At 41.5% G+C, this 11,567-nt stretch overlaps 1 pseudogene; it reads right to left on the bottom strand.

Annotated features, from left to right (window-relative positions):
• Nucleotides 1-979: 979 nt before the first annotated feature.
• Nucleotides 980-2,611, bottom strand: LOC100994556 (leucine-rich repeat-containing protein 2-like; annotated as a pseudogene).
• Nucleotides 2,612-11,567: the final 8,956 nt, after the last annotated feature.

Consider the following 11,567-nt stretch of genomic DNA (forward strand, 5'->3'; position numbering starts at 1 on the left):
CTCCATCAACCTGGATTCTGAAATGAATACCCATTGAGCCAAGCTGCAGCTGACATGTACCAAGAGGGAGAAATAAACCTTTGTTGTCATAAACCACTGAGATTTGGGGGTGTTTCTTATTGCCACATAAACTAGCAAGAGCTCATTAATGCAATAATCTTACAAATTAGCACGGGAGCTATCCACTGACCGCAGTTATCAAGTATGCAATTACATATTCCAGATGAAGTGCTAGAGTCCAAATAGCTAAGATAAAAACATGCCTCACAAAGAAATGTAATTGATATTAATCTTAATTTTCTACCTAGAACTTTTCTTCACCTATTTGGTAGGTCGATAACAGGTTATAGAGTATAATATTTCCAGCTTCTGCATGTTCATTAAAAAGACCTCCATTGTACTCCATCAAATTAAGACTGTAATTAACCTAACATGTCTCCAAACTAAAAGCCAACTTTTTCTGCTAACTTTTAAGGAAATCCTCACTTTCATTCAAAGATTCCTAATTCCAGCGGTGAGAAAACAATTTGCATTTACAACTTTGAATAAACAATTCAATTGACCTCCAACCTTCCCAACAGTTTCAAAAGCAAAATCATACATTAGAATACAACACAAAAGCACTAGGAGCCAGGCAACATTCCATAGGTTTTAACAGCCAATGAAACTCCAGACCATAATTAGTTCCTCTCTCAGTATTTTATCATAAAAGCCTAAGAAGTTTTTACAATTTCTAGGCTTGATATCTTTTAAGGCCAAATAATGTAGCCTCATTTATTTTTACTCTTTTTAAAAAATTTTTTGGAGGGAGGTATTCATATATTTGACATTTGAAAATCACTTTTCTTAACAACTATGATAGTGGTTTCTAGACTTTGTCCTTAAGCACAAGCCATTCTTCCTACATGACATGACCCATAACACAAAAACTTAAAGCTCCACAGAATAGTGAGACTTTGCTGTCTTCTGATGGATGATATCAAAGTTGAAGGCTAAAAGACCCTTTGGTGGTATAGCTTGGGACAGATTATCTTTCCTTAAGATCTTCAATATAGGCTTTCATACATTCTTGTTTTTTTGAGACAGAACCTCACTCTGTCACCCGGACTGGAGTGTGGTGGCACAATCTTGGCTCCCTACAACCTTTGCCTTCTGGGTTCAAGTGATTCTCCTGCCTCAGCCTCCAGAGTAGCTGGGATTACAGGCACGTGCCACCACACCCCACTAATTTTTGTATTTTTAGTAGAGACAGGGTCTCACCATGTTGGCCAAGCTGGTCTCAAACTCCTGACCTCAACCGATCCACCTACCTTGGCTTCCCAAAGTGCTGGGATTACGGGCATGAGCCACCGCACCCAGCCTCATAAATTCTTTATCAAGGCTCATGCCTATATTTCTAACACTTTGGGAGGCCAAGGCGGGCAGAAAACTTGAGCCCAGGAGTTCGAGACTAGCCTGGCCAACATGGCAAAACCCCATCTCTACTAAAAATACAAAAATTAGGCAGGTGTGGTGGTGCACAGCTCTGGTCCCAACTACTCAGGAGGCTGAGGTGGAGGAATCGCTTGAACTCAGGAGGTGGAGGTTGCAGTGAGCTGAGATCGTGCCACTGCACTCAAGCCTGGGTGACAGAGCAAGACTCTGTCAAAAAAAGGAGGGGATTGTTCATAAGGCTTACAAATTTTAAAGGTGTGGAGGAGTCACAAAGAGCAGCTGAAAGCTCCACCAAGTGGTCCCCATTGACGACTAACAAGGTGCACTTCTTCAGGTTAAGCATGGGGTAAGGAAGGTAGGTCAACTTGCTTCTATACAAGAGAAAGCCCTGCGGCTCTTCCAGCCTGTATCTTGCCGCAAGGCAGTCAGGTTATTGTTGCTGATATCCAACCACTGCAAATAGACATCCTCAGGACACAGACTGGGACACTGGAAAACTTGTTTGCTGAGATATCTACGAATGCAACTGGCTTCCAATTACTTAATTCAAAAGGCAGCTCTGTGAATTCCAGATTTCCAGAACAATCCAGTCCCTCTAGATTTCACAATCTCCCAGCTCTGGAGGAATGCTCTTCAGATAGTTGAAACTCACATTGAGTTATTTCAGGTTCTTCAAACAACTGAGTTTAGCTGGAAAATGTGAGATTTGTTTCTTTGGCAGATCCTGAATTCTCATCGCTTGAAACAGCTCAATATATGTAGGAGTAATTTGAATCAGGGTGTCGCATACATGCCATTCTCTCAGGTGCGTCTGCTCCTTTAACAAATCTGGCAGCTCCGTCCAGTGCTCCCCAGAAAGTCCAAACACAAACACACTGCTCCATTTGCCTCTGTCCTTGGGAAGTGAACTCTGCCTTGTGAGAGCTTTCCTTTCTATCTTTTCCAGAAGCTGCATGCTATGAATGTCTATGAAGCCACTATCCCAGCCAGTACTCAGCCCGGGAGATGCCTTTCCTCCCGCACTTGACCTCAAGGGGCCACTCCTCCTTTGTCTTTTCTGATGCACTCTTCTCAAGACTTTCTGCCTCCTTCTTCTGCCAAACTTGTGCTTCTTGACACAAGTTTCCCACAAGGCTCTGACAACAGAAATGTCAAATATGACCACTTTGTATCCCATTTTGGGAGCACGAAATTACCCGTGGGGAATGCGGATCTTTTCGGCGGGTTCTGGTCCTTGGGTGAGACGGGATTTTTTGTGGCTGAAAGGCTAGCGCCCTGGAGTTCTGGACTGTCTTCAGCCCAGCCAATACCAACATCACCAGAATGAGGGCCTCGGTTCCCTCCTCTCTTCTTTCTTTTTTAGAGACAGGATCTTGCTCTGTCACCTAGGCTGGAGTACAGTGGTGCGATCACAGTTCACTGCAGTCTCAAACTCCTGGCCTCATGTTATCCTCCTGCCTTGGCCTCACAAAGCACTGGGATTATGGGTGTGAGCCACTGCACCTGACCACTCAATTTTTAAAGAAAGAATTTATTTTAAATCCTGTATCTGTACAATATCCAAACAATTCATCAAATCAATGAAAAATGTTAGGCAATTCAGCTGTTCGATGCAACATTGGCACAAAGTGAGTCTCCAACTCCTGCCCTCAAGCACTCCTCCCACCTTGGCCTCCCAAAGCACTGGGATTATAGGTGTGGACCACTGTGCCTGGCTGTTTTTGTTTTCCTTAAGAAAAAAAAAAAAAAACAATGGCTTGGTTTTATAACTACCAAATTGGAAAATTGGCTTGGCCTCTGGGCCAGACAGGTGTTATAATACTTCTACTGAGTTTAGCATACTATTCAGTCACAGGTAGAGATCCCGGGCAATGCTGAACCCCTTAGCCTCCCCTCCAAACAAACCAATGCTTTGTCCTATTGTTGTCTCACATTTTACTTCCACATATGCTGTAAACCTCATACTCTGTTATTACTTCTGTTTAAACAACCATCTTTTTTTATTTTGGGTTTTCTTTGCTTTTATTATTATTTTAAATGGACACATAGTAATTGTACATATTTATGAGGTACAGTGTGATATTTAGATACATGTGTACAATGTATAATGACCAAATCCGGGTAATTAGCATATCCATCACCTCAAATATCTATCATTTCTTTGTTTTGGGAGCATTCAAAATCTGCTTTTCTAGCTATTTGAAAATATACAATAAATCGTTGTTAATTATAGTCTCCCTGTAGTGTTACAGAACACCAGGAATTATTCCTCCTACCTAGTTGTACTTTTATTTCTGTCAACCAACTTTTGCCTATCTTCCCCTCCCCACCAACCCATCTCTGCCTCTAGTAACCACTATTCTACTTTCTATCTCTAAGAGATCAACTTTGTAGCTTCCACGTATGAGGAAGAACACACAGTATTTATCTTTCTCTGTCTGGATTATTTCACTTAACCTAACGTCCTCCAAGTTCATTCAGGTTGCTGTGAATGACAGAATTTTTTCATTTGTTATGGCAGTATTCTGTTGTGCATATACACCATGCTTTCTTTCTTTTTTTTTTGAGACGGAGTTTTGCTCTTGTTGCCCAGGCTGGAGTGCAGTGGTCTGATCTCGGTTCACTGAAACCTTCGCCTCTCAGATTCAAGTGATTCTCCTGCCTCAGACTCCTGAGTAGCTGGGATTACAGGCATCCGCCACCACGCCAGGCTAATTTTTTGTATTTTTAGTAGAGATGGGTTTTCACCATGTTGGCCAGGCTGGTCTCGAACTCCTGACCTCAGGTGATCCACCTGCCTCGGCCTCCCAAAATGCTAGGATTACAGACTTGAGCCACTGCACCCGGCCCTATACCATGCTTTCTTTATATATTTTTATTTTTATTTGAGACGGAGTTTTGCTCTGTCACCAGGCTGGAGTGCAGTGGCCCAATCTCGGCCCCCTGCAATCTCCGCCTCCCGGGTTCAAGTGATTCTCCTGCCTCAGCCTCCCGAGTAGCTGTGCTATGCTTTTTTTTTTTTTTTTTTTTTTTTTTTTTTTTGAGATGATGTTTCACTCTTGTTGCCCAGGCTGGAGTGCAATGGCACGATCTCAGCTCACCGCAACCTCCACCTCCTGGGTTCAAGCGATTCTCCTGTCTCAGCCTCCTGAGTAGCTGGGATTACAGGCGCCCGCCACCATGCCCAGCTAATTTTGTATTAGCTGGTCTCGAATTCCTGACCTCAGGTGATCTGCCCGCCTCAGCCTCCCAAAGTGCTGGGATTACAGATGTGAGCCACTGTGCCCAGCCTGTACCATGCTTTCTTTATCCATTCATCTGTTGATGCATATCTAGGTGGATTCCATGTCTTAACTATTGTGAACAGTGCCACAATAAACATGAGAGTGCAGATATCTCTCTGACATATTGATGTCCTTTCCTTTGGATATATACCTAGATGTGGGATTGCTGGATCATATGGTAGTTCTGTTTTTAGGGGTTTTTGGGGTTTTTTTGTTTTGTTTTGTTTGTTTGCTTTTTGAGAGGGAGTCTCGCTCTGTTGCCCAGGCTGGAGTGCAGTGGCGCGATCTTGGTGCACTGCAACCTCTGTCTCCTAGGTTCAAGCTATTCTCCTGCCTCAGCCCCCTGAGTAGCTGGAATCACAGGCATCCGCCACCATACCCGGCTAATTTTTTGTATTTTTAGTAGAGATGGGGTTTCACCATTTTGGCCAGGCTGGTCTGGAACTCCTGATCTCAAGTGACCCACCTGCCTAGGCCTCCCAAAGTGCTGGGATTACAGGCATGAGCCACTGTGCCTGGCCTATTTTTAGTTTCTCGAGGAACGTCCACACTGTTTTCCATAATGACTGCTAATTTATATGGCTACTAACAGGGCATAAGAGTTCTCCTTTCTCGCCGGGCGCGGTGGCTCACACCTATAATCGCAGCACTTTGGGAGGCCAAGGTGGGTGGATCACGAGGTCAGGAGATCGAGACCATCCTGGCTAACACGGTGAAAACCCGTCCCTACTAAAAATACAAAAAAATTAGCCGGGCACGGTGGCGGGCGCCTATAGTCCCAGCTACTCAGGAGGCTGAGGCAGGAGGATGGCGTGACCTGGGAGGCGGAGCTTGCAGTGAGCCGAGATCGGACCACTGCACTCCAGCCTGGGCAACAGAGAGAGACTCCATCTCAAAAAAAAAAAGAGTTCTCCTTTCTCCACCTCCCTATAAGCATTTGTTGGGTATTTTTTTGTTTTTGTTTTTTGTTTTTAATAATAGCCTTTCCAACTGGGGTAAGAGAATTTATTGTGGTTTTGATTTGTATTTCTCTGATGATTAGTAATGTTGAACATCTTTTCATATACCTGTGGGCCATTTGTATATCTTCTTGAATGAGAGATATCAGTTCAGCTCATTTGCCTATTTTTCATTTATTTATTTTTTTCTGTTGAGTTGTTTGCATTCCTTGAGTTCCTTGTATACTCTGGATATTAATCCCTGGCTGGATAAATAGCTTGCAAATATTTTCTAATATTCTGTAAGTCATCTCTTCACTCTGTTGATTGTTTTCTTTGCTGTGCAGAAGCTTTTTCATTTGACAGAATTCCATTTGTCTGTTTTTGCCTTTATTGCCTATACTTATGAGGTCTTTTCCATAAAAATCTTTGACCAGGCCAATGTCCTGAAGCATTTCTCCTGTCTTTATAGTTTTTGGTCTTACATTTAAATCTTTTTTTGTTTTTTGATTTTTTTTCTTTTTTTTGAGATGGAGTTTCAAAGAGTTTCACTTTTGTTGCCCAGGCTGGATTGCAATGGCATGATCTCGGCTCACTGCAACCTCTGCCTCCTGAGTTTGAGCGATTCTCCTGCCTCAGCCTCCTGAGTAGCGCCCACCACCACGCCCGGCTAATTTTTTTGTATTTTTAGTAGAAACATGGTTTCACCATGTTGATCAGGCTGGTCTTGAACTCCTGTCCTCAAGTGATCCACCTGCCTTGGCCTCCCGAAGTTCTGGGATTACAAGTGTGAGCCACTGTGCCCAGCCTACATTTAAATCTTTAATCCATTTTGAGGTTTGTTTGTTTGCATTTTTTTGTGATGGAGTTTCGTTATTTTTGCCCAGGCTGGAGTGCAATGGCGTGATCTCGGCTCACTGCAACCTCTGCCTCCGGGCTTCAAGTGATTCTCCTGCCTCAGCCTCCTGAGTAGCTGGGATTACAGGCAGGTGCCACCACACCTGGCTAATTTTGTATTTTTAGTAGAGATGGGGTTTCTCCATGTTGGTCAAGCTGGTCTTGAACTCCCGACCTCAGGTGATCCACCCACCTCGGCCTCCCAAAGTGCTGGGATTATAGGCATGAGCCACCGTGCCTGGCTTTTTTTTTTTTAATATGGTGAGAGACAGGGGTCTAGTTTTATTTTTTCACATACAAATATCCAGTTTTCCAGCACCATTTATTGAAAAGACTGCCCCTTCCCCAATAAATGTTCTTGGCATCTTTGTTGAAAATAAGCTAACTGCAAATATGTGGATTTATTTTTGGGCTCTCTATTCTGTCCCATTCATCTGTGTGCCTGCTTTTGTGCCAGTGCCATGTTGTTTTGTTACTATAGCTCTTGTAGTATATTTTGAATTCCAGTAGTGTGATGCCTCCAATTTTGTTCTTTTTGCTCAAGATTGCTTTGGCCATTCATGGCTTCTTGTGGTTCCATAGAAATTTTAAGGTTTTTTTTCTATTTCTGTGAAGAGAGTCATTAATATTTTGATAGGGATGGTATTTAATCTGTAGATCACTTTTAATAGTATGGTCATTTTCACAATATTCTTCCAAGAATATTGGAAACATGAACATGGGATGTCTTTCCATTTTTGAGTGTGTCCTCTTCAATTTACTTCATCAGTGTTTTATAGTTTTCCTGTAGTTTATAGAGAAAGATCTTTAGCTTTCACCTTCTTTGTTAAATTTATTCCCATGAATTTTTTTTGGTAGCTATTGAAAGTTGGATTTCTTTCTTGATTCCTTCTTCTGCTTGCTCACTGTTGATGTATAAAAATGCTACTGATTTTTGTATGTTGATTTTGTATCCTGCAATGTTACTAAAGTTTTTTTTATTAGTTCTAAGAGTTTTTGGTGGCACTTTTAGGGTTTTCTATATATAAGATCATGTTGTTTGCAAACAGGGGCAATTTGACTTTGACTTTCTCCTTCCCAACTTGGATGCCCTTCATTTCTTTCTCTGGCTAGGCAATCATCTTTTTTTTTTTTTTTTTTTTTTGAGATGGAGTCTTGCTCTGTTGCTCAGGCTGGAGTGCAATGGCACAATCTCGGTTCACTGCAACCTCCACCTTCCGGGTTCAAGTGATTCTCCTGCCTCAGCCTCCTGAGTAGCTGGGACTACAGGTGCATGCCACAGGCCTGGCTAATTTTTTGTATTTTTAGCAGAGACAGGGTTTCACCGTGTTAGCCAGGATGGTCTCGAACTCCTGACATCGTGATCTGCCCGCCTCAGCCTCCCAAAGTGCTGGGATTACAGGCGTGAGCCACTGTGCCCAGCTTATCTTTTTAAAATATTGAAATAATGTTAAAAATTTTATTTATTTACCTACATAGTTACCCTTTCCAATGCTCTTTATTCCTTTAGGTAGACTTATATTTCCAACTGTTCTTTCTGCCTAAAAGATTTCCTTTAATATTTTCTGTAATGTGGATATTCAGGTGATAAGTCCTTTCAGCTTTTTAATGTCTAAAAATGTCTCTATTTTGTCTTCATTTTTAAGATATATTTATTTATTTAGAGATGGGGTCTAAATATGTTGCCCAGGCTGAACTCAAACTCCTGGGCTCAAGTGATCCTCCTACCTCAGCCTGCTGAATAGCTGGGACTACAGGCAGGCACCACCATCCCTGGCTTAAAAGATATCTTAATATACAATTTTAGGTTGACAGCTTTTTCTTTTTAAGTACTTTAAAGATGTTGTTCCACTATTTTCTTTTGTTTACCTTGTCTCTAACAAGAAATGTTCTGTCATCACTATCTCTGTGCTTCTGTACATATCATATCTTCTTTCTCCTCTGGCTGCTTTTTTTTTTTTTTGAGATGGAGTCTCGCTCTGTCACCCAGGCTGGAGTGCAGTGGCGCGATCTCAGCTCACTGCAACCTCCACCTCCCGGGTTCAAGCAATTCTCCTGCCTCAGCTTCCCGAGGAGCTGGGATTACAGGCGCCCACCATCATACCTGGCTAATTTTTATATTTTTAGTAGAGACAAGGTTTCACCCAGTTGGTCAGGTTGGTCTTGAACTCCTTGCCTCAGGTCATCTGCCCACCTCAGCCTCCCAAAGTGCTGGGATTACAGGTGTGAGCCACCGCGCCCGGCCCGCTGGCTGCTTTTAATATTTTTTATTTATAATTTATTTTAAGCGACTTGATTATGATTTTGCTTTAGTGTAGTTTTCTTCACATTTCTTGTGCTTTGGTTTGTTGAGCTTCTTGGATCTGTTGGTTTATAGCTTTTATCAAATTTGGAAATGTCATGGCTTTTATTTCTTTTGAGATATTTTTTCTGTCACCCCTTTTCCTCAGGACTCCAACAACATATATGTTAGGCCACTTGATGTTGTCCCACAGCTTACTGATGATCTGTTTCTTTTTTCTTATACCCCAGACTTATATTTTGAGTTTTATTTTGCATAGCTTATATTGACATGTTTTAAAGTTCACTCATGTTTTTCTGCAATGTCTAACCTGTCATTGATTCTATCCAGTGTATTTTTAATCTCAGTCATTGTCATTTTTATATCCAAAAGTTCAATTTGTATCTTTTTCATATTTCCTATGTCTTTACTTAACATATTCAATCATTCCTCTAGATCTGAGTTTCTCAACCTCAGCACTTGTGACAATTTGGGCTAGATAATTTTTTGTCGTGGGGGGCTGTTCTGTGCATGAAGAATGTGTAGCAACATCTCTGGATTCTACCTACATCATGCCAGTGTCACCACTACCCCCAAATTGTGGCAACCAAACTGTCTCCAGACATTGCCAAATGTCACCAGGGATGGGGAATCATGCCTCTACTGAAAACTATTACTCTAGATTTTGAGATATAAGGAATACATTTATAATTGCTGTTTTAATCTCCTTGCCTACTTTTTTTTTTTAGACAGGGTCTTACCCATGATAGAGTGTAGTGGTGCGATCTTGGCTCACTGCAGCCTCAACCTCCCCAGGCTCAGGTGATTCTCTCACCTCAGGGACTACAGGCATGTGCCATAACACTTGGCTAATTTTTGCATTTTTTGTAGAGATGGGGTTTCGCCATGTTGCCCAGGCTGGTCTCAAACTCCTGGGCTCAAAGGATCTGCCCGCCTTACCCTCCCAAAGTACTAGCGTTATAGGCGTGAGCCACCGCGTGCAGCCCTTGTCTACTGTTATCATCTATGTCCATTTTAAGCAGTTTTGATTAATTGATTTTTTCTCATTATAATTTTTCTGCTTCTTTGCATGCCTTACAGTTGTCTTTTTTTAATTAAATGTCAGACATTGTAAATTTTACTTTGTTGGGTGCTGGATATTTTTATATACCTGTAAACATCCTTGAGCTTTTGAGATGCAACTAAGTTAACCTGAAAAAAGTTTGATCCTTTTGGTTCTTGCTTTTAAGCCTCATTAGGTGAGATCAGAATAGCATTTAATCTAGGGCTAACTTTCCTCCATTATGGAGGCAAGACCCTTCTGAGTACTCTCCCCTGATACCCCATGAATTACGAGATTTTCAAGTCTGGATGGGGGAAATGGCACTATTCCTGGCCCCACACGAGCTTCTTATGAGTAGTTCTTTTCATGTGTTGTTTTCTCCCGTGCATGTGCTGATAAGCAGTCAGCTGAGTACGTGAGGGAGAACCTCTCGACGTTTTGGTGATTCTCTCTTTCTCTGAGACCCTTTCTTCTCTCCGGTATTTTATTCTGCAAACTCCAACAGCTTTGGTTTTTTGATCTTCCCCAGCATCAGCTCTTCAACTCTCAGCTATTCTCCTTAAGTCCGGGAGGTCACTGCATCTTGCCTGGCTTCGCCTTAACTCCCCGTGCACTGCAGCCTGGAAACTCTCCTCAGGCACTAAGCCTGGACAATCACTGGGCTCACTTGACTAGCTTCCCATCTCTCAGGGATCACTCTACTTCATTGTCTCGTGTCCAGTGCCTTAAAAACCATTGTTTCATAGATTTTGTCTGATTTTTTCAGTGATTTCAGGCAGAAAGGTAAATCTGGTCTCTGTGACTCCATCTAGGCTGGAAACAAATCTGTACCGCACTTGTTTTTAATTTACCTGGAATTTATATGGCTGTTAAATCTTCTTGAGTTATTACATTTCTGAGAATAAGTGTGCTTTACTCTCACTCTTGATTGAAAAGTTTGAATGGAAATAAAATTCTACACTTAAAATAACTTTCACTCTAAACTTTGAAGGTATATTTTCTGTTTTTGAGCATCCAGTGTTGATAGGAAATCTGATGTTTGTTTGATTCTTGCTCCTTTTTTTCCAAGAGAATTAAATTGTTTATTGATTACACATGATAATGGATGATACACAAGCTTCATTCCCATCTATAATTTTATCTGGTACCATTAATCAATTTAGATATATTGCATAGGATGTGCCAACAATTATTTTTATAACCAATAATTCCATGATTTTGCTTGGGTAATCCCTTTTAATGGTGAACTTCAGGTCGCAACAGTAACTATCAGTTCAACTACACCAAGGTTTCTCAAGACAATGGCTTCTCTACCCAAGCAGGTTGTATATAAATTCCAAATATAACCTGGCATCACCCTGAAGGAATTCTAACTTCACACTGTTGGGGGAAATTTACCAAGATGGCTTCAGAGTAGACTAACTTTAAACAGCATATTAAAGAAAAAAAGGTTGTTTATTCAGCATCATGATCAGGCTATTACATTTAGCAATCAACAGCATGGGTGCAAAAATAAATCTATGTTAAAGCCCTTTGTTGAAATGCTTTACACTTTCCACAGAACAGAAACTAAAATAACCTGTTATACCATTAGTCACAAATACAGTCCTCGAGTTTTTTGCCCATACACAAGAGTATTTGTCTAAAACATGTATTCTTTGTCGCAGCTA

The sequence above is a fragment of the Pan paniscus genome, chromosome 13 (assembly GCF_029289425.2).
Source record: "Pan paniscus chromosome 13, NHGRI_mPanPan1-v2.0_pri, whole genome shotgun sequence".
NCBI classification, from domain to species: domain Eukaryota; kingdom Metazoa; phylum Chordata; class Mammalia; order Primates; family Hominidae; genus Pan; species Pan paniscus.